General features: G+C 43.6%; 1 protein-coding gene across 4 annotated transcripts in view; it reads left to right on the forward strand.

Annotated features, from left to right (window-relative positions):
• CCND3 (cyclin D3) overlaps window positions 1-27,388 on the forward strand; it is a 98,300-nt gene that overhangs the window by 39,486 nt on the left and 31,426 nt on the right. For 2 of the 4 annotated variants that reach the window (XM_019457118.2, XM_019457120.2), the window contains exon 2: window positions 25,333-25,412. The exons of the other annotated variants lie outside the window; for them this stretch is intronic. The gene's annotated coding sequence lies outside the window, so the exon portion shown is untranslated. The remainder of the gene's footprint in view (window positions 1-25,332; window positions 25,413-27,388) is intronic. 4 annotated transcript variants of the gene reach the window in all.

Genomic DNA, 27,388 nt, shown 5'->3' on the forward strand with positions numbered 1-27,388 from the left:
AGTGTCAGACTTTGGCTCAGGTCACTATCTCACGATTCGAGGGTTGGAGCCCCGCATCAGGCTCTGTGCTGACAGCTCAGAGCCTGGAGCCTGCTTCGGATTCTGTGTCTCCCTCTCTCTCTGCCCCTCTCCTGCTCACGCGCTGTTTCTTATTCTCTCAAAAATAAATAAAACTTAAAAAATTTTTTTTTAATTTTCATTAAGATTTTTTTCTTAAAACAATTTTGAAAAAGGATTTTTTTCTTTGACCTTAAGTTATTTGGAAGTGTGTGCTAAAATATCCACATGGGTGGGACTTTTTGTTGTTGATTATCATTTCTAAGTTAACTGCATTTGCATCAGTTAACACAGTCTTTGTAACATACATTTTTAAAAATGTTTTGAGACTTGCTTTATGACTTAATATGTAGTAAATTTATATGCTCGAAATGAATGTGTATTCAACACACACACATTTATTTAATAAGCTTGATATCTATACACACATACATGCACATATACTTTGTTTTGTCTGCCTGATCTATCATTTGTTTCAAAAGATGTATTAGGGGCACCTGGGTGGTTCAGTCAGTTAAGCATCTGACTTTGGCTCAGGTCATGATTGCGTGGTTTGTGGGTTTGAGCCCCACATTGGGATCTACGATACAGCTCAGATCCTGGAGCCTGCTTTGGATTCTGTGTCTCCCACACACTCTCTGCCCCTCCCCTGCTTGTGCTGTCTCTCTCTCAAACACAAATAAATATACTTTTTTTTGAAGTAATAACTTAATTTTTAAGATGAACATAGTATCAGAATAGATATTTCTCCAATGAAGACATACAAATCACCAGTAAGCACATGAAAAGATGTTTGACATCACTAGTTCTCAGAAAAATACGTATCAAATCCACGAGATACTAGTTCACACCATTAGGATGGCTAGAATCTAACAACCTGTGTCTTTGGGTTGAATTACCATTTTTTTCATTAACTTGTTTTATTTATTTATTTTTTTTAATTTTTTTTTAATGTTTATTTTTGAGACAGAGAGAGACAGAGAATGAACAGGGGAGGGTCAGAGAGAGAGGGAGACACAGAATCTGAAGCAGGCTCCAGGCTCTGAGCTGTCAGCACAGAGCCTGACGCGGGGCTTGAACCCACGGGCCGCGAGATCATGACCTGAGCCAAAGTCGGACGCCCAACCGACTGAGCCACCCAGGCGCCCCTGTTTTTTTTTTTTTTTTTTTTTTTAATTTACATCCAAATTAGTTAGCATCTAGTGCAACAATGATTTCAGGAGTAGATTCCTTAGTGCTCCTTACCCATTTAGCCCATCCCCCCTCCCACAACCCCTTCAGTAACTCTCAGTTTGTTCTCCATATTTGTGAGTCTCTTCTGTTTTGTCCCCCTCCCTGTTTTTATATTATTTTTGTTTCCCTTCCCTTATGTTCCTCTGTTTTGTCTCTTAAAGTCCTCATATGGTGAAGTCATATGTTTTTTGTCTTTCTCTGACTGACTAATTTCACTTAGCATCAAAGCCTCCAGTTCCATCCACGTAGTTGCAAATGGCAAGATTTCTTTCTTTTTGATTGCCGAGTAATACTCCATGGTATATATACACCACATCTTCTTTATCCATTCATCCATCAGTGGACATTTGGGCTCTTTCCATACTTTGGCTATTGTCGATAGTGCTGCTATAAACATGGGGTGCATGTGTCCCTTCGAAACAGCACACCTGTATCCCGTGGATAAATACCTAGTAGTGCAATTGCTAGGTCGTAGGGTAGTTCTATTTTTAGTTTTTTGAGGAATCTCCATACTGTTTTCCAGAGTGGCTGCACCAGCTTGCATTCCCAACAAATAAATATACTTTTAAAACATGTATTAAAACTCTTACCCTGATGTGGATTTATCAGTTTCTCCTTACAGTTTTGTCAAGTTTAGCTTTATATGTTTTAAAGTTTTTTGGTGTGGGATATATAGATTTAGAATATTGTATTCTAGGAAACAAATTATTTTAGCACTTTTTAAAATGTTTTTTTAATGTTTATTCATTTTTGAGAGAGAGAGAGAGAGACACAGAAACAGAGCATGAGTTGGGGAGGGACAGAGAGAGAAGGCAACACAGAATCTGAAGCAGGTTCCAGGCCCTTAGCTGTCAGCACAGAGCCCAATGTGGGGCTTGAACTCACAAACCTCGAGATCATAACCTGAGCCGAAGTTGGATGCTTAACGCACTGAACCACTCAGGCGCCCCCATGGCACGTTTTCAAATCACATGGTGCCTATCTTTTATAATACTTTTTGTTTTAGTGTTTATTTTATCCCATGTTTTTGTTTTGTTTTTGTTTTTAAGTAGGCTCCATGCCCAATGTGGGGCTTGAACTCATGACCCTGAGATCAAGAGTCAGATGCTCTACAGACTGAACCAGCCAGGTGCCCCTCTTTTATCCCATGTTAATATTTGGCATAAACTTCTTTTCATTTAGTATTTATTTAGCATATTATTTCCATCATTTAACTTTCAGCGTGTCTATGTATAATTTCTTTTCTACTTATACTTAAAAAAAGGTGTTGTTTTTTTTTTTTTTAATGTTTATTTTTGAGAGAGAGAGCATGCAGGCACAATGGGGGAGGGACAGAGAAAGAGGGAGACACAGAATCTGAAGCAGGAACCAGGCTCTGGGCTGTCGGCACAGAGCCCAATAAGGGGCTCAAACCCGTGAACCGTGAGATCATGACCTGAGCTGAAGTTGGATGCTCAACCAACTGAGCCACCCAGGAGCCCCCCTCTACTTATGCTTTTAATGATGCCTGGATTAGAAGTCATAAGGCCTCCGTTCTAATCTTGATTGTATCCTGGAGTCTTAGGTTCCTCATCTTTCAATTGGGTATCAAAACACTTGCCTTCCCCATCCCCCTTCATCGTGTTGTGAGAATCAAATGACATAAGATATGTGAAATCACTTTGCAAACTGTGAAGTGTTTTGCAAATTATTATCTTTCTAGCCTTTAATAGTGAGTGTCCCCAAACGCTTACTTAAAGCTGTAGTGGTTAAGAGCTTAGTTGGTTAGTAGAGCTATATACTTTTGCATTTGTAGATACTATTTATAGGATGGTTGCAAGATATAAATGTATTAAAAGTACTAAATTAGGGGCACCTGGCTGGCTCAGTTGGTAGAGCACATCACTCTTGATCTCAGAGTTAGGAGTTCAAGCCCTATGTTGGGCGTAGAGTTTACTTTAAAAAGGTGCTAAATTATTTGGGGCATCCTAGGTATTCACTAATACTAACCTGAGAGGCACCTGAGGTGGCCCAGTCAGTTAAAGGTCTGACTCTTAATCTCAGCTCAGTCTTGATCTCACAGTCATGAGTTCAAGCCCCACATTGGGCTCATACTGGGCATGAAGCCTACTAAAAAAATTTTAAATTTTTTAAAATTAAAAAAAAAGTAAATCAATGTCTTTATGATTATGATTATGCTTATTGTGTTGCCCTTGCTTGTATCTGAATTCTAGCTTCTCAACTTACCAGTATGTGACCATTATAACCTAAGTCTCGGCTTCCTCGTCTTTGAAGTTGCAATCATAGTAACTACTTCCTGGAGTTGCTCTGAGAATGGAGTAAAATAATGATGAAAAGAGCTCGGCACAGTGCCTGGTTACCATGATCTTGAGCTCCAGGATCTCTTCTGCTATTAGAATTCTCAATGTTGACACTTTTTGACATTCCAAAGTACCTCTAACCTCTTACCTGAGCCTGAAGCCCTGATTTAAAATGCTAGCGGAGGGGCACCTGGGTGGCTCAGTTGGTTACGTGTCCAGCTCTTGAATTTGGCTCAGGTCATGATCTCATGGTTCGCGAGATCAAGCCCCTGCATTGATCTCTATTAGCACAGAGCCTGCTTGTGATTCTCTCTCTCCCTCTCCCCCACTCGCATGCACATGCACTCTCTCTCTCTCAAACAAATAAACATTAAAAAAATAAAATGCTAGCAGAGTAGGACCACTTGGGTATCTTATCATCAGTTTAGACATTCTGTCCAAAGCTACATTGTTCTTCCTTTCTCCCCACCAAATCATCTCAGTTTCTTGAGCACCTGAGTGATGGGCTTAACTTAAGCCCCACCCTTAAGGAGCTAACCGTCCAATAGAAGGTTGACCCTAAAACATCCACTAGAAGTGCCATTGTAGAAATTCAAACAAGGTGCTACAGAAGAGATGAGCCCTGTGGGGAAGAGGGTGACCAAGGTGGGCTTCCCAGACCGCGGGAAGCCCATTTCCACAGTTCCACGGAACATACCAGAACTGTTGTCTGTCATTCTCCCAACACGACAGACTTTACTGTAACAGGTTATGTAACATTGGACAGCTGTTTTCACCTCAGAACCTCCAAGGAGTGGCTCGGATCCAGGCCCCTTCCATCTTGTGGTGTCAGTGTGTCTGAAAGCCCTCTATTAAGCATCTCCTGTCTCAGAGACATTTTTACATCAGCCACTCCTGACCTGTTCCTAGCTTGGAAAGGCCTGGGCCATGGAGCAAAGGGGAGTCACCTCAGTCGTCCCATGTGTTTCATCCCTGCTTGAGGAGACCCTCAAATTTTTCTGCCATCTTGTTTACTGTAATAATCCTTTCAGCCCCAAAATTATTTTGGCACCTAGACCAGTGCTTGGCACATAGTAAGTATACAATAAGTATCTTTTTTATTATTTTTTAAAATATTTATTTATTTTTGAGAGACAGAGAGAGACAGAGCAGGAGCAGGGGAGGGGCAGAGAGAGGGAGACACAGAATCGGAAACAGGCTCCAGGCTCTGAGCTGTCAGCCCAGAGCCCGATGTGGGGCTTGAACTCATGAATTATGAGATCATGATCTGAGCCCAAGTCAGAGGCTTAACCGACTGAGCCATCCAGGTGCCCCTGTGTTTTTTTTTAAGTAGGCTCTACACCCAATGTGGGGCTCGAACTCATGACCCTGATACCGAGAATCTCATGCCCTACTGACCGAGCCAACCAGGCACCCCTACAATAAGTATTTTTTAAATGCCTGAACTTCTCTGGGCTCCAGGAGTTGCTTAGAGGTTATCTGCAAGGCTAAACTAAACTCAATGGCTGGGTAGGCTGATACAAGGGGAGCTTTTGAATAGGACACAGGGGTGGGAGGATCTCATTTTTTCTTTCTTTCTTTCTTTCTTTCTTTCTTTCTTTCTTTTTTTTTTTTTTTTTTAGAGCTTGTTCATGGGTCACCTTTAAATGGTCCTGAAGGCAAGTAAAAATCACCTCAGTGCTCCAGGCTTTCCAGCCCTTTTGCTTCCTCCTGGAGAACCAGAAAGGAAAAGCGAAAGGGCTGAGCAGAGGCCCCAGGGGCCTCATCTTGGAAGGGAAGATCTCCTTGTGCCCTCTTAGCACTTGGGGAGCAGTCGGCGTGGCTGGGCACAGGTTCTGATAGGTTCACACTTTAGGTTGTCCATGTCTGGGTGAGGGAACTTGGACAAGTTACTTAATCTTTTTGCGCCGGTTTCCTCCTGTGTAACATAAAGATAGTGATACTGATCTCTTCTGGTTTTTTAGATTGATCAAGTTAATACAATAAAAAGCATAGACCAGTGGCACTATATAATTGTGGATATCGTCATCATTAGGGACAGAAAAGAAACGATCACCTGAAATCCTAAAATGACAGATTGAGGCTGTTCTTGGTATCCTGCTTGATTCTCCTACTGCCCCTGGGTTTTGTCTCACACTGTGGCTCTGAGCTCTTTGGTAAAGCAGGTGAAATTTATTTTATTGGTCTCCCGAGTTTGGGCTGCCCCAACCCAGTCCCTGCCCTCCTGCCTGTCTTGCCCCCAGTCTGCCTCGTCTACCCCAGAACACTCGCACTGTTTGTTCCCCACCAGCCAGATCTTTGCTCTGCCCCCACCCCCACCCCCGCTCGCCACCCCACCTCAGTTTTCCTATATCTCTGTCCCAGGGTCAGATTCTGCATGTTAGTGCCAACTATTTAATCTGATAAACGGATTTCTCTGAAAATACTAATTGGAGCCAGTGCAAAGGTTGCTTCTTCATACAAAGGTGCATTATGACTGGGGCCCTTCTGGAAAAAAATGCCCTGCCCTTTGTGTCCTAGTCTGTGGGAAGGAGAGATGGATCAACAGTCCAGCTAGGAAGTTGGGAGAGATTTAGGCCATGAAACTCCCCTAAAAGAAGGTGGATCCTCTTTGAGCATCCACTGTGTTGGCTGGGGGGAGGGCACACGAAGACACTGGCCAGCGACATTTAGTAAGTAAATCTCTTCCTTCCTTCCTTCCTTCCTTCCTTCCTTCCTTCCTTCCTTCCTTCCTTCCTTCCTTTCAGTTTACTTATTTATTTTGAGAGAGAGAGAGAGAGCGAGCAAGAGAGGGACAGAGAGAGAGGGAAGATCCCAAGCAGGCTCTGCACTGTCAACACAGAGCTGAGGGGGGCTCAAGCTCAGATCATGACCTGAGCCAAAGCCAGGAGGCAGATGTTTAACCGACTGAGCCCCCCGGGGGCCCCGGTAAATTTCTTGATACAGAGCTAGAATATAAAAAAGGGTAAGACTCATCTCTGCTTGCAATAAGTGAGGGAAATGCAAGTACACTGTTAGTAAGCATGGGGTAAACTATGTCCCATGCTAAAACAGACACAAATAAGAGCACAGGCAGAGATGAGAGACCCACTGAAACTGGAAGATTCGGCGGAGAGTCTGTTGGTGGCCTTAGAACGGATGCCTGAAACGGATGATTTCGTTTTATTACTAGTTTTTAGTTTTTTAAATTTTGAGTAAACTCTATGCCACACATGGGACTCGAACTCACGACCCCGAGACCAAGAGTCTCATGCTCTACCGACTGAGCCAGCCAGGCTCCCCTAAGAGGATTATTTTAAAGGACGTTAAGGGCGCCTGGGTGGCTCAGTCGGTTAAACGTCCGACTTCAGCTCAGGTCACGATCTCGCGGTCTGTGAGTTCGAGCCCCGCATCGGGCTCTCGGCTGATGGCTCAGAGCCTGGAGCCTGCTTCCGATTCTGTGTCTTCCTCTCCCTCTCCGCCCCTCCCCCGTTCAAGCTCTGTCTCTCTCTGTCTCAAAAATAAATAAACGTTAAAAAAAATTTTAAAAACAAAAATAAATAAAGGACATTAAATTTCCTACTCCTGGTAGAAAATCTACAAATAGTAGAACAGAAAGAAAAGAAAATCACCCACTGTCTCACAACTGAAGGTGATCTCTCTTACCTCCAGGTAATGGGGTGATGGGTGATTTCTGTTTGCTATCGATTTCTGTATTTTTAAGTTTTCTCTCCCGAGTTTTACAATAAAAAGAATACACATTTGGGGCGCCTGAGTGGCTCAGTCAGTTGAGCATCTGACTTCAGCTCAGGTCATGATCTCACAGTTCGTGGGTTCAAGCCCCACGTCGGGCTCTGTGCTGACAGCTCAGAGTCTGGAGCCTGCTTCGGATTCTGTGTCTCCCTCTCTCTCTCTCTGTTCCTTCCCCACTCATGCTCTGTCCGTCTCGGTCTCTCAAAAATAAATAAATGTTTAAAAAAATAAAAATAAAAAGAATACACACTAATAAAAGCAAAATTTGAAACCCAAAGACAACTCGCTGCTAACATTGCAGCAGGTTACTCCTAGACTTTTTGCAATGCATGATTTTATCATTCCATTCATACAATTATATATACTTGCTTTTTTTTTTTTTTTTAATTTCTCGGCATTTGCCGTGCTCATTATAAATACTTCACAGCTAGAACTGAGTGGTCGTGGGATGTAATTCCTATAACCGTTTCTCTGCCTTCAGGCTGTAAGATTGCTTACACGTTTTTGCTATCACAAATAATCAAAGGGTTATATTCCTATGCATAAGTAATTTTTTAAATTAATAAACTTGTTTTTTAGGTTCACAGAAACACTGAGCGAAAAGTAGAGAGAGTTCCTATGTGTTCCCTGTCCCCACCCATATACAACCTCTCCCACTATTGACATCCTGCACCAAAGGGGCACATCTGTTCTAATCACTGTCCCATTATTATCATTATCATCCAAAGTCCATGGTTTTCATTAGGGTTTACCGTTGGTGTTGTACCTTCTATGGGTTTTGACAAAGGTATAATGACACGTACCCACTGTTGTGGTATCACACAGAGTAGTTTCACTGCCCTGAAAATCCTCTGTGCTCTATCTATTCATCTATCCTTCCCCACTAGCTCCTGGCAACCACTGATCTTTTCACTCTCTCCATAGTTTTGCATTTTCCAGAATGTCATGTGGTTCAAGTCATACAATATGTAGTCTTTTCAGATTGGCTTCTTTCATTTAGTAATCTGTATTTAAGTTTCCTCCGTGTCTTCTCATGGCTTGAAAGCTCCTTTTTTCCCCCTTAAAAAAATCTTTTATTAATGTTTATTTATTTTTGAGAGAGAGAGAGACAGAGAGACAGAATGCAAATGGGGAGAGGCAGAGAGAGAGAGAGGGAGACACAGAATCTGAAGCAGGCTCCAGGCTCTGAGCTGTCAGCACAGAGCCTGACACGGGGCTCGAACTCACGAACTGAGATCATGACCTGAGCTGAAGCTGGCAGCTTAACCAACTGAGCCACCCAGGCGCCCCTCCCCCACCACTTTTTAAACCACTGGATGTTATTCCACTGTCGGGATGAACCATAGTTTGTTTATCCATTCACCAACTGGAGGACATCTTAATTTCTTCCAAGTTTTTTGCAGTTATGAATAAAGCTGCTGTAAACACCAACGTGAAGGTTTTTGTGTGGACGTGTTTTCAGTTCATTTGGGTAAATGCCAAGGAGCACAATTGCTGGAATTATGGCAAGAATGTATTTAGTTTTGTAAGGAACTGCCAAACTGTCATCAAAGTGTCTCCACCATTTTGCATTCCCACCAACAATGAGTGAGAGTTCCTGTGGCTCTGCACCATCATCAGCATTTGGTGTTGTCAGTGCTCTGGCTTTTGGCCATTCTAATAGGTGTGCGGTGGTGTGAAATAACAGAAAAAATACATATTGGTCTCTGTCCCTGGTTCCTGGCACAGAGCTCCTAAACCCCTTGTAATTTCCTGACATAAGAGTGCTAGGAGCATCTTTTGTTCTGATATTTGATTTTTGACCCAGGTTCCTGACATAGGGATCTTACATCCCCCTTCGAATTTCCTGGGTGATGCGAATGCCTTTTGCTCTAATGAGGTGACTCTGGGTGGGCTCATAGATGGCTTCTGGGCGGGAACTGGTTACTATAAAGACCATGGTTAAAAGCTTAGCATTTTCAGCCCCATCCCCCCATTCTGTAGAGAAGGGAGAGGGGATAGAAATGGACTTAATGATTAATGCCTCCATGAGGAAGCCTCCACAAAAATCCCAATAGTATGAGGTTTGGGAAACTTTCAGGTGGGTAAACACATCCACATGCCAGGAGGGTGATGCACCCCAACTCCACAGGGATAGAAGCTTGGGACTCTCCCAGACCTCACCTTATGTATCTCTTCACCTGGCTGGTCGTCTGTATCCTTTATCATATCCTTTAATAAACTGGTAAATGTTGGTAAATATATTCCTGAGTTCTGTGAACTGTTCTAGCAAATTAATCAAACCCAAGGAGGAGGAGATCATGGGAACTTCGATCTGTAGACAGTTCGATAAAGTTGTGGGTAACCTGGGTACCTACGACTTGCGATTGGCATCTGAAGTGGAGGAAGTCTTGTGGGAGTGAGCCCTTCACCTGTGGGATCTGACCGTATCTCCGACTGGATAGTGTCAGAATTGAGGTAAATTACAGGACACCCAGTCGGTGTTGCAGAATTGCCTGGTGTAGGGAAAAAAACCCCCACACATCTGGTGTCAGAAGCATTGTGAGTGTGGTAGTCATGTGAGAGTAAAGGATAAATATATAGGAGGACTGTGAGGTTTTTCCTATACAGGTGGTATCTCATCTTTGTTTTAGTTTTAATTCCCCTGCTGACATACGATGTTGAGCATCTTTTCGTATACTTATGTGCGATCTGTATATCTTCTTTGGTGATGTATCTGTTCAGGACTTTTGCCCATTTTTAATTCAGATTATTAATTTTCATATTGTAGAGCTTTAAGAATTTATATATGTTGGACAACAGTCCTTTATCAGATGTATCTTTTGCAAATATTTTATCCCAATCTGTAGCCCAACTCCTCATTCTCTTGACATTGTCATTTGCAGAGCAGAAGTTTTTACATTTTTTAAAGTTTATTTAAGCAAACATTTTGAGAGAGAAAGAGTGTGTGCACACAGGCATGAGAGAGAAAGACAGAGAGAGAGAGAGAGAGAGCAGGGGAGGGGCAGAGAGAGAGAGGAGACAGAATCCCAAGCAGGCTCTGAGCCCTCAACATAGACCCCGAGGTGGGGCTCAAACTCTTAAACCGTGAGATCATGACCTGAGCTGAAACCAAGAGTCAGATGCTCAACTGACTGAGCCACCCAGGCGCCCCCAGTTTTTAACTTTAATGAAGCCCAACTTAGTAATTATTTCTTTCATGGATCATTCCTTTGGTGTTCTATCCACAAAATCATGACCTTATCCAAGGTCATTTAAGGCTTCTCCTATGTTATCTCCTAGGAGTTTTATAATTTTGAGTTTTATGTTTAGGTCTATGATCCATTTTGAGTTAGTTTTTGTGAATAATGTAGGTCTATATCTAAATTCATTTTTTTGTATGTAGATGTCCAATTGTTCCAGCACCATGTATTGAAAAGAATTTTTTTGCTTCATTGTATTACCTTTGCTCCTTTGTCAAAAATCTGTTGGGTGTGTGTGTGTGTGTGTGTGTGTGTGTGTGTGTGTGTGTATTTTTTTTTTTAAGTTTATTTATTTTTGAGAGAGAGTGCAAGCAGGGGAGGGGCAGAGGGAGAGGGAGACAGAATCCCAAGCAGGCTCTGCACTATCAGTGGGGAGCCCAACGTGGGGTTCGAACTCACAAACTGTAAGTTCATGACCTGAGCCGAAATCAAGAGTTGGACTCAACTGAATGAGCCACCCAGGTGCCCCCGACATCAGTTGGTTATATTTATGGGTCTATTTCTGGGTTCTCTGTTCTGTTTCATTGACCTTTTTGTCAATTCCTTCACCAATACCACACTGTCTTGAAGTTGGGTATTGTCAGTCTTTTGACTTTGTTCTCCTCCTTCAATACTGAGTTGACTATTCTGGGTCTTTTGTGTCTTCATATAAACTTTAGAATCAGTTTGTTGATATCCATAAAATAAGTTGCTGGAATTTTTATTCGGATTGTGTTGAATCTACAGATCAAGTTGGGAATAACTGGCATCTTGACAATAGTTAGTCTTCCTACCCGTGAACATGAAATGAATAGCTCTCTATTTAGTTCTTCTTTGATATCTTTCATCAGAGTTTTATAGTTTTTCTCACTGAGGTCTGTTCATATGATATTTTTTTTATTAAAAAAATGTTTTTAATGTTTATTCATTTTTGAGAGACAGAGAGAACAGTGTGTGAGCAGGGGAGGGGCAGAGAGAGAGGGAGACAGAATCCAAAGCAGGCTCTAGGCTCTGAGCTATCAGCACAGAGCCCGACATGACTCGAACTCACTGACTGCGAGATCATGACCTGAGCTGAAGTCGGACACTCAACTGACTGAGCCACCCAGGCACCCCTGTTCATATGATATTTCATATCAAGAATAAATAAATGTTTTATTTTGGAGCAGGTGGCTAATATAAGTGGTAATTTCAAATTCCACTTGTTCCATTTGCTGGTATATAGGAAGATGATTTGCTTTGGAATATTAACCTTGTATCTTGCAACCTTTCTACAATTGCTTATTAATTCGAGGATTTTTGTTGCTGTTGATTCTTTTAGACTTTCTTCTGTATAGGTAATCATGTCATTTGTGAACAGATACAGTTTTGTTTCTTCCTTCTTAATCTGTATCTCTTTTATTTCCTTTTCTTGTCTTATTGTATTAGCTAGGACTTCAGGTACAATGTTGAAAACAGTGGTGAGAAGGGACATCTTTACTTTGTTCTTGATCTTAGTGGGAAAGCTGAGTTTCTCATCATTAAGTATGATATTAACTATAGGTTTTGGGTAGATGATCTTTATCAAGTTGAAGAAGTACCCCTCTATCCCTAGTTGCTGTGAGTTTTTATAATGAATGAGTGTTGGATTTTGGCAAATGCTTTTTCTGCATCTGTTGATATTATCATGTGATTTTTTTCTTCTTTAGCCTATTGATATGACATTTTATATTAATTGAGTTTTGAATGTTAAACCAGACTTGCATATCTGGGGTAAATCTCACCTAGTCATGGTGTATAATTTTTATACATTGTTGGATTCAATTTGTTAGTATTTTGTGGTGGAATTATGCATCTATATTCATGAGAGATTTGGTTTGTAGTTTCCTTATAATGTTTTTGTCTGGTGCTCGCTTCGGCAGCACATATATAATGTTTTTGTCTGGTTTTGATATTAGGATAATGCTGGCCTCATAGAATAAATAGGGAAGTATTCCTTCTACTTCTATCTTCTGAAAGAGATTGTAGAGAACTGGTATAATTTCTTCCTTAAATGTTTGGTAGAATTTGCCAGTGAACCCATCTGGGCCTGGTACTTTCTATTTTGGAAACTTCTTACTTATTGAGTCACTTTTTTTAAAGTTTATTTATTTATTTTAAGAGAGAGAGAGAGAGAGAGGGAGGGAGAGAGAGAGAGAGAAAGAATGAGCGGGGAAGAAAGAAAGGAAGAGAAAGAAAATCCCAAGCAGGGCTCAAACTCATGAACCTTGAGATCATAACCTGAGCTGAAATCAAGAGTTGGACACTCAGCTGACTGAGCCACCCAGGTGCCCCTGATTCAATTTCTTTAATAGATATAGGCCTATTCAGATTATCTATTAGTAATATTTTTTAAGGATAGATTTCTAGGGGCGCCTGGGTGGCTCAGTCGGCTGAGCATCCGACTTAGGCTCAGGTCATGATCTTGTAGTTCGTGAGTTCGAGCCCCGCGTCAGGCTCTGTGCTGACAGCTTGGAGCCTGGAGCCTGTTTCAGATTCTGTGGCTCCCTCTCTCTCTGCCCCTCCCCCGCTCATGCTCTGTCTCTCTCTCTCTGTCAAAAATAAATAAAAAATTAAAAAAAAAAACAACACAAGGATAGATTTCTAGAGATAGGATTCCTGGTCTAGGAATCCTGGTCTAGTGTGTGTGTGTGTGTGTGTGTGTGTGTGTGTATGTCTGCGTGTGATTCTGAAAGTAGCACATACTCTGTTAAATAAATAAACTGTGAAGAAATATACCAATTAAAAAAGTAAAAGTTCCCTAACACCTCTTTCCCCAGACAGACTCCACAAAAGTGATCACTGTTAATGATTTCCTGTGGATTTTTCCCAAACATTTTCTATTCCTGGTTTGAATATTTAAATTAAAATTTTTTTAATGTCTATTTATTTTTGAGAGACAGAGCATGAGTGGGGGAAGGGCAGGGAGAGAGGTAGACACAGAACTGAAGCAGGCTCCAGGCTCTGAGCTGTCAGCCCAGAGCCCCACGTGGGGCTCGAACCCACAAACCACGAGATCATGACCTGAGTCGAAGTCGGCGCTCAACCGACTAAGCCACCCAGGTGCCCCTGAATGTTTTTAGAGGCCTTGATACCTATTTATAAATTGCTTTGCAAAAAGCCTGTAATAAGGCATGCTCATTTCTATTAGGACTGAGGTTTACAACTTTTTCACTTTTTTGTAAATATAGAAATATAGTGGGGTGCCTGGGTGGCTCCGTCGGTTAAGCTGCTGACTTTGGCTCAGGTCATGATCTCATGGCTCATGAGTTCGAGCCCCGTGTCGAGCTCTGTGCTGATAGCTCAGAGCCTGGAGCCTGCTTCGGATTCTGTGTCTCCTTCTGTCTCTGCCCCTCCTTGCTTGCACCCTGTCTGTCTGTCTCTCTCAAAAATAAAATAAAACATAAAAAAAAAAGAAATATAGCACATTATTTTAGAAAATATAGAACATTTTTAGAAGAACAAATTAAATCACCCATAATTCCACCATGTGGAGATGACCAATAGTAATGTTTTAGAAAATTTCTCTCTGGGCATAAAACAGGAACACAAATCACCGGTGTCATGTGACATGCACAAAATGCCAGATCAAGAGACAGAACATGCCTCCACTCCCCCACTGCCCTGTCCCAACCATGCATTGATTCTTTAATGTAGTGGGAATTAATCTTCTCTAGCCAGGTTGGTTGGTTGGTTGGTTGGTTTTGGTTTTTTTTAACCATCTTAACCCTTTTTTTCTACTCAGATTTGTTTTTTTTTTTTCTTCTCTCTTCTGACTTAATATAGTGAGCATTCCTCCATATCTTTAAAAGTTATGTATAATTTTGAGATGCTTATCCAAGTAAATGTAATTATTCTTATCCTCTGGCTCCCTTAGACTAGATTCCTAGAAGAATATGAGTTTTTTAAAAAAATTAGTTAATTAAGTTTTTAATTTACATCCAAGTTAGTTAGCAGATAGTGCAATAATGATTTCAGGAGTAGATTCCAGTGATTCATCCCCTATATATGAGCATCTAGTGCTCATCCCCACAAGTGTCTTCCCTAATGGCTCTTACCCATTTAGCCCATCCCCCCACCCACAACCCCTCCAACAACCCCCAGTCTGTTCTCTGTATTTAAGAGTCTCTTATGTTTTGTCCCCCTCCTTGTTCTTATATTATTTTTGCTTCCCTTACCTTATGTTCATCTGTTTTGTATCGTAAATTCCTCATATGAGTGAAATCATATAACTTCACTAAGTGGCTAATTTTGCTTAGCATCATACCCTCTAGCTCCATCCATGTATTTGCAAATGGCAAGATTTCATTCTTTTTGATTGCCGAGTAATATTCCATCGTATATATATACCACATCTTCTTTATCTGTTCATCTGTCGATGGACATTTGGGTTCTTTCCATACTTTGGCTATTGTTGATAGTGCTGCTATAAACATTGGGGTGCATGTGCCCCTTTGAAACAGCAGACCTGTATCCCTTGGATAAATACCTCGTAGTGCAATTGCTGGGTCATAGGGTAGTTCTATTTTTAATTTGTTGAGGAATTTCCATACTGGTTTCCAGAGTGGCTGTACCAGTTTGCATTCCCACCAACAGTGCAAAAGAGATCCTCTTTCTCTGCATCCTTGCCAACATCTGTTGTTGCCTGAGTTGTTAATTTGAGCCATTCTGACTGGTGTGAGGTGGTATCTCATTGTGGTTTTGATTTGTATTTTCCTGATGGTGAGTGATGTTGAGCATTTTTTATGTGTTTGTGAGCCACCTGGATGTCTTCTTTGGAGAAGTGTCTATTCATGGCTTTTGCCCATTTCTTCACTGGATGCTTTGTTTTTTGGGGTGTTGAGTTTGATAAGTTCTTTACAGATTTTGAATATTAACCCTTTATCTGATATGTCATTTGCAAATATCTTCTCCCATTCTGTCGGTTGCCTTTAAGTTTTGCTGATAATATGAGTTTTTTTTACATTAATTTACTTTGAGGGAGAGAGAGTGAGAGAGAGCAAGTGTACTCGAGCAAGGGAGTGGCAGGGAGAGAGGGAGAGAGAGAATCCCAAGCAGGTTCCGTGCTATGAGTGCAGAGCCCGACGTGGGCTCCATCCCAGGAACCACAAGATCATGACCTGAGCCGAAATCAAGAGTCAGTCGCTCAATCGACTGAGCCACCCAAGCACCCCAAATATAAGTATTTTTTTAAACACTTTTTAAATGTTTATTTATTTTTGAGAGAGAGAGAGAGAGAGAATAGGGGAGGGGCAGAGAGAGAGGGAGAGAGAAAATCCCAATCAGGCTCCAGGCCATCAGCACAAAGCCTGACGCAGGGCTCAAACCCATGAACCATGAGATCATGACCTGAGTTAAAGTCAGACACTCAACCAACTGAGCCACACAAGTGCCCCTAAACGTTTGGTGCTTACAATCCAACTATCTTCCAGAAACATATCAAATTTATACAGGGAGGGAGTTGGGGAGGATAAGAGAGAGGAATAAAGCTAGGTGATGCCCAGCATGTCACATGGCCATTGTTTATAGTGACTTGCTGAGATGTGGCCAGCTTGATGACTGGTGGCTACTACCAGCAATCAGGGCCCTCAGCTTCGTGGGTCCATCCATGGCCTGAACATTCATTTATTCTTTCAACAAATATTATTATTTAAAAAAATTTTTTTAACATTTTTATTTATTTTTGAGAGACAGAGACAGAGCACCAGCAGGGGAGGAACAGGAGAGGGAGACACAGAATCCGAAGCAGGCTCCAGGCTCTGAGCTGTCATCACAGAGCCCGACCCGGGGCTCGAACCCACAAACCGTGAGATCATGACCTGAGCCGAAGTCGGACGCTCAACCGACTGAGCCACCCAGGCGCCCCTCTTGCAACAAATATTATTAAGCTTCTGCTCGCTCTGCATTGTTCTAGATACTGAAAACACTGCAGAGGTGAGGCACACTTTCTGCCCTTGGAGAGCTTACATTCTGATAGGGGGTCACACCCTAAGCATTTGAACAAATGAGTACGTAATGTCTGACCGTGGGAAAATTATGAAGAAAGATAAAGCAGGACCTGGGCATAGAACGTGAACGCCTGGGTGTGATGGAGTCCTTTGAATGGGGCTGGTCAGGGAAGGCCTTTCTGAGGCGGTAACGTTCCAGCTGAGACCTGAGTGAGGATCCGTGAGAATATCTAGAGCTGTGGTGGTGCTCAGTCCTAGCTGGACATTAGAATCGTCTGAGGGAGCTTTTAAAAATCTCAGCGCCCAGGCAACACTCCAAGCCAATCAAATCAGAATCTCTGGAGATGGAGCCCCGGCACCGGTATTTTGTAAGTTCTTTAGGTGATTCCGATGTGTAGCCAGGGTGGAGAACCAGTGTCCTGGGGCAGCTTTGCCAAATAGAAATGCAAGGCAAACCACATGTATAATTTTAAATATTCTTTTTTTTTTTGTTTGTTTAATTTTTTTTAATGTTTATTTATTGAGACAGAGAGAGACAGAGCATGAACAGGGGAGGGTCAGAGAGAGGGAGACACAGAATCTGAAACAGGCTCCAGGCTCTGAGCTGTCAGCACAGAGCCCGACGCGGGGCTCGAACTCACGGACCGCGAGATCATGACCTGAGCCGAAGTCGGCCGCTTAAACGACTGAGCCACCCAGGCGCCCCTGATTTTAAATATTCTTGTAGCCACATTTTAAAAAGTAGAAAGAACAGGGCACCTGGGTGGCTCAGTTGGTTAAGCGTCCGACTTTGGCTAAGGTCATGATCTCACAGTTCCTGAGCTCAAGCCCTGCATCGGACTTCCTGCTGTCGGCACAGAGCCTGCTTCGGATTCTGTGTCTCCCCCTCTCTCTACCCCTCCCCTGCTTGCTCTCTCTCTCTCTCTCTCTCTCAAATAAATAAACATTAAAAAAAAAAAAAGTAGAAACAAGTGACATTAATTTTAATAACACTTTATTTTTTAAAATATTTTTAAATGTTTATTTGCTTTTGAGACAGAGAGAGAGAGACAGAGAGATAGACAGAGCACGAGCTAGGGAGGAGCAGAGAGAGAGGGGGCCACAGGAATCCGAAGCAGGCTCCAGGCTCCATGCTGTCAGCACAGAGCCCTGACGCAGGGCTTGAACCCACAAACCGCGAGGTCATGACCAGAGCCAAAGTCAGATGCTCAACCAACCGAGCCACCCAGGTGCCCCTTAATAACATTTTATTTTACCTAATACATCTAAAATATTATTTCATCATGTAACCAATAGACAAATTATTAATGTGATATCTTGTATCGTTTTTACTAAGCCTTTGAGATCTGGTGTGTATTTTACACTCAGAAGCACATCTCAGTTGAGAGCAATCACGTTTCAGGTGTTCAGTGGATACATGTGGCCACCATTCTGGACAGCACAGCCCTAGAGGAAGAGCTTTCCAAGCAAAGGAAGTAGCAGGTACAAAGCAGTTAAGACCTGAATGGGTTATTGAGTTTCCGGTACTGCTAGGAGGCAAATGTGGCTGGAGGGTAGTAAAGGAAAGTAGGAGTGGTAATAAATGAGGTCAAGGAGATGGGGTTCAGCCTTTTGGATTTTATTCTAAATATGATGGGAAGCCATTGGAGACTTTTGGGAGAGGGAGAGAGAGAGAGAGAATATGAGTAGGGAAAGAGGGATCCCAAGCAGGCTCAGTGCTGCCAGTGCAAAGCCTGAGGTGAGGCTCCACCGAGGGGCTCGATCTCATGAACTGTGAGATCATGGCCTGAGCTGAGATCAAGAGTTGGCCACATAACTGACTGAGCTACCCAGGCACCCTTAATTCACTTTTCTAAAGAACCCTTTGACTCCTGCCTCAGAAGCAGCGTGCATGGAGACCAGAGTGAAAAGCAGGGAGGTTCTAGATATAGGCTGTTACATTCGCCTGGGTGACAAATACGGGCAGTTTGAATTTAGGTCAGGGGGCAGGTGCTGCAAAGGGAGGTATTCCAAGGCAAAGCCTATTGAAGTTGCTAATGGATTGGAATTGGGAACCGTGAGAAAAAAAGGAGTCACAGATAACTCCAAGGTATTTGCCCTGAGCCAATGATGGTGGAGGTTGGGGTAGGGAAAGGGTGAAATAGGGGTTCGTTTTCAGCATAGAACGATCAAAGTGGATGTGTCCTTTAAATCTGGAACTTGTATCAGCAAAGGCCCAGTGGGTGGGTGTAGGGAGAGGTCAAGCAGTGGAGATCCCATACGCTAAGAATGTGTGTTGGGGCGGGGGCCAGGGTATGGGAAAATGGGAGGTAAAACACACTGCAGTAGGGGCTCCTGGCTGGCTCAGTCTATGGAGCGTGCAACTCTTGATCTCAAGGTTGCGAGTTCAAGTTCCACATTGGGTGTAGAGATTACTTTAAAATCTTTAAAAACAACAAAAACACTGCAATAGGTTATAGAGGGCCTTGAATGCCAAACTAAGGAATTTGAAATCTACTTGATAGGAATGGGAGGAGCTTTGGAAAGGCCTTGAATGCCAAACTAAGGAATCTGAAATTTATTTGATAGGTATGGGAGGAGCTGTGGAAATTTTCGAGCAACAATTAAGATGACCGGAGCTTAACCTTACATTAACAGCTTTCTGTTTAATAATGTGAAAAATGCCCACAAGCTTCACTAAAATTATAGATTTAGTGTGGTGATAGCCAAGTCTTTGAAAAAAAAAATCTCACGTATGGATAAAAAGGCTTCATGTATTACAAAAGAGAGACTGGAAGGAATATTATCAAAATGTTCACAGAGGAGTTTTGGTGGTTGGTAAGGCTATGAATAACATTGGATTCTTTTTGCTTTTCTTTCTGCTTTTCTGTATTTCCCAACTTTTCTTTAATCGAGCGTAACTACCTTTATGTGGAGAATAAGTTTAAACCAGCAACTTAAATGTGTGCGAGATTGGAGGGAGTACATTCGATGCAGAGTGGAGGCTGGGATACGGGTTGGGCTTACTGTGGCCATCCAGGGGAAATGGAAGGAGAAGTTGAACTGGGGCAGGGGCCACGGGAGGAGGAGGGATGTGAAGAATGTATTTCTTGCCTTCAAATTGGATTTGTCAGGAAGCCTTCCTACAAGTGCCATAGTTAAGAAGGATGGGCTCTGGGGGCACCTGGGTGGCTCGGTCACTTGGGCATCCAACTGCAGCTCAGGTTACAATCTCACAGTTTGTGGGTTCGAATCCCACATCGGGCTCTGTGCTGACAGCTCAGAGCCTGGAGCCTGTTTCGGATTCTGTGTCTCCCTCTCTCTCTGCCCTCACCCACTCACATCCTGTCTCTCTCTCTCTCAAAAATAAATAAACATTAAAAAAAAAAAGAAAGAAGGATGGGCTCTGGAACCTGGCTGCTGGAGCTGCAGTGTGAACTTGGCCATTACTTGGGCAAATTATTCTTTGTGCTTCCTAAAACTCCATAAGGAGGAATAATACTTATACCTACCCCATGAGGTTGGTCTAGGAAGTAATTGAATGAATACATATTAACCCCATAGCAGTGTTTGGCTCATAGTGGGCACTTGGGGTTTTAGCTGTCATTCTTACTACTCACCTGGCCTCAATGGAATTGGTGCTGCAGGTGGTTGCAGAGTATGGAGTAGAGTGAAGGGACCAAAGTTACTGAAACATTACCCCTAACAGATTAATTTTTTATAAGAATGTATCTTGGGGCACCTGGGTGGCTCAGTCGGTTAAGCGTCTGACTCTTGATTTTGGCTCAGGTCATGATCTCATGGTTCGTGGGATGGAGCCCCGTGTCGGGCTCTGTGCTGACAGTGTGGAGCCTGCTTGGAATTCTCTCTCTCCCTCTCTCTCTCCCTCTCTCTCTCTCAAAATAAATAAACATTTAAAACAAAGAATATATCTATATATATGTATATTTTTTTAATGTTTATTTTTGAGAGAAAGAGAGAGACAGAGCACAAGCAGGGGAGGGACAGAGAGAGAGGGAGACACAGAATCTGAAGCAGGCTCCAGGCTCTGAGCTGTCGGCACAGAGCCAGACGTGGGGCTTGAGCTCATGAACTGAGAGATCATGACCTGAGCTGGAGTCGGATGCTTAACCAGCTGAGCCACCAGGGTGGTCCTATTTGTATACTTTAAAAAATCTTAGTAGTGAGAGTTTTTGGAAAATAAGTTGGGCCATCTCAGAAATGGTGAGCTCCCACCACTAAAGAAATTTAGCAAGTGCTGCACGGATCATTGAGGGGCTGGTACAGGGCTGTGATTCCAAACTAGTTTTCATCAGAGGATGTACTGGGGTTTTTTTGTGTAACTAAATGCATTCCATTGAAAGTACTATCCTTTAGGGGCACCTGGCTGGCTCAGTTGAAAGAGCATGCGACTCTTGATCTCAGGGTTCAAGCCCCATGTTGGGTGTAGACTTTATTATTATTATTATTATTAAAGATTAGGTTAAAAAGAAAGCATTATCCTTTAATCTGAGTCTTCTCAAAGGGTTTGGTATTCAGGGAGTCTTTGTTTTATGAAATATGGTATATATAGATTATAGGTTTTTTCCCTAATAACCTTACTTGGCAATAGTCTTACTTTTTGGTCTCCAAAATTTTGGGGGAAATTTTATTGGTCTTTGAAATGTAAATTTCTGGGAACTAGGGTTGTGGGGAAAGTGAATAATTTGGGTAGGCAAGTAGGTGCCTTCGAATCCCCTTTTGACCCTGAGATTCTCTTACTTCAGGGCCACAGTTTGGACCCCCTCATCCCAGTGAGTCATTCTGCAAATGTGAGCTTTTAGGTGGGGGACTGGGTAACGATGTGAGCGGTTCCACTCAGTTCTGCCACCTACAACTGTCATACAGTTCTTCCAATATCCCCTCTTGGCAGGCAGACCCTGCAAGGAACCACTGCCCCGTGGCCCCAGCTTCACCCATCCTTGGATTCCCACGTGCAGGCATGTGCGGAAGGCTCCTGATGGGGAGGCTCTGTGCTCCGTGCCACGGGGCCAGGAGGTGTTATTGACATCAGCCCCCCCCCCCGGGGTGTCTACCCCAGGGAGCGTATGGTGTGACACCCTTCATCTACAAAGCACGGTTTTGTTATCACGGCTTCCTCATACATAAAGTGAGGGTCATAATTCCATCCAGCAGCCACGGAGATGCATCTGTCCCCGCTCCCCTCACCTACACCCAGAGCTGGAAAGAAAAGTCAGACTCTGAGAAGCTCGCCATGAGATCAAAGCAGAATGGGTGCAGCAGGGGTGTGCACAGCTACCTTAAAGAGAATGGCGTCCAAACCACGAGACCAGATTGTCCCTGGACCAAAAACTAACACATCTACAAAGAAAGGCCCATGAGCTGTGGATACTTAAAAAAAAAAAAAAAAAAAGCAAGAGGCGACTGAGTAGAGAGGGGGCCTGACCTGGCCTGGTGACTTTCCCTTTGGTGGAAAAAGTCACCTCTCCCAGCCCTTGCCCCCAACATAAGAACCTTTTTGGCCCCTTCCCTTAAGTTTTGCTCCCTTACCCACCACACCGCCTCTGCTTTGCCTCTGGTTGCCCTTGGGGAAGGGCCTGCAAGGACAGACCACGCTGGCCAGAGGCCCCGGGTGCCTCTGTCCTGTCCACTGTGTCCACTGTGTCTCCCAGGTGGGTTTAGACTCGGCTGTGTGGCATGTGTCTCTGTGTCAGGGCACTGTCTACCTTGAGTTTCCCCCCAGAAGCGGAGGCCCCTGCAGACGTGCTGGCAGGTCCTAGTTTGGAGCCTCAGACGCTGAGGAGGTAGGCCCAGCTCTTGCCGAGGTCAGGCCACCCTTGTATTGCCAGGCAACATGCTGGCAATGTTACCTCCATACCTCCATACCTCCATTGGCCTTACCTTCTTCCCCTATCTTGGAGCTCCCCCAGTTCGGCTCCCAGTGTTCTTGTGAAGATGAGGTCAGTTAGTGGAGGGGAAAGGGCATCCTAACCTGTCCAAGCATTATTCATAACGGGATCATGTGTATATTAACCCTTCGCAAAGTGGAACGGGACATGTGAACTGTCCTAGTTCTGTTGGGAGTCAAGAACCGTGGGAAATTGACAGTTAGGCTCAAGAGAAATGGCAGATTGGCCACCCACCCACCCCCCTTTTGAGGGTTAAATTGATAATAGTGCCAGGGTTTACCCAGAGGAAGAACTAAGATGGGAAATGAACTGTGCTGTGGTTCAACAGGTGGCTGCCTCTCTGTGACCCCCCGGCTAAGTCGGGCTGTTGTGGAGCGGTAACCGGGGCACTTGGGACCCTCCATCAGAAGCCCTCTGCAGACAGCCGGTGGGTTTCCAGTAAAGCTCAAGGGCAGCGCGCACCATCACGTGGTTCACCATGCCCTGAGCTCAGGCTGTTGTTTTTCCACCGGACTAAAGCGAGCCCCAGCACCCTCCAGCTGCTCCTGTGAGAGGGAAGAGGGCCAGTGCCTGCTTAACCCGTTCTTACCTCTGACAGACACCCCTGCCAAGGGGCCCACGTGGGCTGGATACAGGTTGATGTGGCACATCTGGAGGAGCTCAGGTGTTCTTTTTCAGGGTGGTATGTTCTAGGCAGTTTGGATGTGCGTTTATATTTAGGAATCACTTGGCGGGCAAGAGAGGTGGTGTGGTAGCAGGGGGATGATAAACATCATACCCGCCGTGCAGAGTACTCTTCTAAGGATTTCACCTGCTATCTCACTTAATCCTCACCCCCCAAAATCCCTGGGTGGTAGACCCTATTTACAGATGAGGAAACTGAGGAACAGAGGGCTTCATTAACCTGTCGAAGACTGCACAGCAATTAGGAAGTGACAGAGCCAGAAGTTAAACCAGGCAGGAAGTCTGACAGCGGGGTCAGAACTCTGTTTATTATTCTTGTCATTTTTCCGTTGCACACCTAAGGCAGAGAAAGACTTGTCAAGGCCACACAGCTGGTGTATGACGGACCCAGGTCGGTCCACCTCCGGGGCTCACACTGGTAACCACCACTCCATTCTACATCTGTGGTCGCCCTTGGTATTCAGTGGTAATGTGTAATATGGTATTATATATCATGTAGTACGATATTCTATCATAGTACCTTACCGTATTAGAGTATAACCTATTACAAGGTTACAGTTTATTTGATGAATTCTCTGTTGTTGGACAGTTAGATTGTTTCCATTTTTTCAATATTAGAAATAAATGCCAAGTTTTGTTTTTTAAGAGAGAAATGGTAGGAATGTTGTTTGGTTTATCAGTTTATTTGTTTCTTTTCAAGGATGTAGAGCAGATGGGCTGAGCTCTCAGATGCTGGAAGAATTGGAGGCTTTGAGTTGACTGCTTGAATGGAGAATGAAATTCTGATTAGGAATGGTGCCAGGTGGAGAGAAGGAAAGAACAGACTCTGTGCTGTAGCCCAGGGATTTGGCATTGCCCGCTGAGATAGAAAATTGGGGATGCATTGCAGAAATATCTGTAATTCCCACTTTGGATATTTTAGCATTCTCTAGCGTTTTCCAGCCCAGTGTCTCATTGACATTGCCCAGATACACACGGGTGGGGCTGGGCAGAGGGTGAGCCATTTTCTTCCCCAGATCAGCCATGTGCAGCCATCTGGAGTTACACCATCTGTCCATCCCGTGTCCCTTGCTCCTTTGGCCCTTCCATCTCAGTGTGTCTTTGAGGTTCCCCCTTCGGTTCTTATGTCCCCGGTCGAAAGCAGAAGAGGAGGCCTGAGCACATCGTACACAGTGATGACCATAATGGCCTCCATATGCTGAGTCCCCAGCATGGTAGTGAGCCCTTTCCAGGCCTCATCTTTTGTATCTTCACAGCTTTTGGGAAGGGGACCGTTATGAAACTACCATCTTATGGAGGAGGAAAAGGAAACTTCAGGAAGTTAAGGGCTCGCCCAAGGCCATATAGCCAGGGACTGGTGGAGCTGGGATTCAGAGCCAGGGCTATCTAAACTCTGTGGCCACATCTCCTTTGCAGCCTTCGTGATGCACTATAAAAAGAAGACCCTCTAGTTCTCGGAGGGGAATCTTCAGAAAATCAGCAGGAACGTGTTCATTACCTGCATGTGTGTTTACCGGATGGACTCATTTAGAGGATGTTGGGATAGTAAAGGATCCTGGAAGTATCTCTTTCCTACCATATTTTTAAAGTACGTCAGACGAGGTCCAGAGAGATCAGCAGACTTGCCGAAGGGCAAAATGGTGGACCAACCAGATTAGAACCGAGGTCTTATGACGTCCACCCTGTGGTTCTTTGAGAGGCAAACAGCTCTTTGTTCTACTCTGTCGGGAGCATTGGGATCAAAAGCATGTGCCAGTAGGACAGATACAGAGAAATAGGAGTAGTTTGGTGGGGCTGGGCAATGCTAAGGTCCATGGAGACAGGGAGTCACAAGAATCCTCTGATTGTCCATGCCTATTCCAGAATACACCCAAATCCTAATCCCACCGTACAGAAAAATACAAGTGGGGGCAAGTGGCAGGAAGGCAGTGTGGCCCAATGATTAAAAGTCTGGGCTCTGGCATGAGACAGACCAGGAGTCACATCCGGGCAAGGTGCTGTATCTCCCGGAGCCTCAGTTTCTTCATCCACAAAATGGGAGTCACAACTGCTTATTACGCGGGACCACTGCAAGCATGAAATGAGACAATGCTTGTGAATAAACTGGCATACGTTTGTGGAAAAAAAGAGAAGAATCTTGGGATTGTTTGAGTTGGTAGAAAAAGGAGAACACAAAACTGGTAACCAAATATGTGATTTCAACAAAAGGCCAAGTATTTCTTAATTTCATCTGATTCATTATTTCCCACAGGCTCTGTCAGAGGGGTGCTCATCGCACATTTCTACATGGTGGCGAAAAGCTCTGTGACCTCTCTTTGGTGAAGAACGCGGGTGAGCTCAGTGATAATACAGGATGCTTTTTACTTCCTGTCTTGAAAGGGGTGGGAGGTAAGAGAAAGGAAGATTGTTAATATAAACTTGAAATCCAGATTCTTTCTAAAGTACGTCTCCTCAGCTGGGTGACCTCAAATGAACCTCTCACTGTCTCTATTGTCTCTTTACCACAAGGTCATTGTGATGGCCACATAATAGCCACTTTACATGCAGTATCTTATGTAACCCTCAGAGAAGCCTACAAGACAGATATTACCATTCCATTTCTAGATAAAGGAGAAGAAGACAGTTCCGGGAAGTTAAGTAACTTGTCAAAGGCCACACAGCACACAGCCAGCAACTGGCAGAGCTGTGATTTTTTTTTTTTTTTTAGGTTTATTTATATTTGTTTTGAGAGAGAGGGGGCGGTGGGGGGAGGGGCAGAGACAGTCGGAGAGAGAGAGAATCCCAAGCAGGTGCTGCACTGTCAGCACGGAGCCTGACACGGGGCTTGATCCCATGAACTGTGAGATCGTGACCTGAGCTGAAATCGAGAGTCGGGCACTTAACCGACTGAGCCACCCCAGCGCCCCAAGATCTGTGATTTAAGACCAGGTCTGACCCCAGAGCCCACATGCTTCCCAGTATACCCAGGGTAGATTCAGATTTTGTTGGGTCTAAAGCTTCTGCAATTTTCGAGGCCCTCTTTAAGAAGGACAGTACAAAATCACAATACTAAAGATACCAAAGTGCATATTTATTTAGATTTTGTGATGAAATCACAACATACTAGGAAACAATGTTAAAGCCCAAACATCACAAAATCCAGAAAAATAACATAATATTTATGTGAACTGCTTGATGCTCCTCTATGACACCTTTTGTATCCTCTTTGGTTGCATTCTCCTATGACAGTGATTTTGTAATCTTTACCATGGAGCAAATAGAAAAGATAACCCAGTGTTTCTCTAGCATAGTTGATTGGAAGTTTTTTAAAAAAAAATTATTGATAGTCTGGAAAAGTTTCATTCAGCTTTACACATCATTATTGGTAATGTCCTATAAATATTGGGATAATTGTCAATTTTGGAAAAACCTCCATCAAAGTTTCTTCCATATATGAGCCATAAGATTTTAGGGCATTTCGTGTTTTCTGGTACAGCGATTCATCTAAACTCATCTTTGACGGGCCCCTGGGTGGCTTGGTTGGTTAAGCGTCCGACTCGTGATTTTGGCTCGGGTGGTCATCTCACGGTTTGTGAGTCCGAGCCCTGCACGGACGGTGCGGAACTTGCTTGGGATTGTCTCTCTCCCCCTCTCTCTCTCTGCCCCTTCCCTGTTCACTTGTGCACACACGCTCACTCTTTCTTTCTCAAAATAAACATACATACATACATACATAAAGATTTTTAAAAATTAAAGAAAATAATCTTTGAATTGGTGACACTTCTTACCCTATTTTCTGTCAGCTAAGTGTTATCTTTGTTATCGGAATCTTGTGTTAAATCGGCAAAAAATGCTCATCTTTTCTAGTACACCCTTCTGTCTTCCACCCCCTAGGATGGAATGAGGATGGTTACGTTACTGAAAGACTCATAAATAAAGTCCTTTCTCACAAGTCTGTGACCTTTTCAAGGGAATTCATTACAAAATACCGGATGTGAAAACATCGGAAGCATTTGGATGATTTGGCCTGGAAAGGGGAGGGCTCAAGGCAGCGAATAAATAACCACCTTCAAGGATATGAACCTTAGTGGTCATTAGAGTCAGCAGGGTGTATCTGAGCCTGATTCTGAGATCTGGGGGGAGGAGATGGGGGGACCCCGTTAGCTGTCTAGTTAACAGGGTTCTGCAAGTCACTTGGAGCAGCTAGCCCTAAAATGGATACAAAGAATAGTAGAAAAGTAGGTGAGTGACAACAGCTAAAACTGCCTTGCTGTGGACTCAAAGTGTGACCCATGGTCTGGCACCTGCTGTGGGAGCTGGTTCGAAGT

The sequence above is a fragment of the Panthera pardus genome, unplaced genomic scaffold (genome assembly GCF_024362965.1).
Source record: "Panthera pardus isolate Hobbes unplaced genomic scaffold, ASM2436296v1 HiC_scaffold_17, whole genome shotgun sequence".
Taxonomy (NCBI): domain Eukaryota; kingdom Metazoa; phylum Chordata; class Mammalia; order Carnivora; family Felidae; genus Panthera; species Panthera pardus.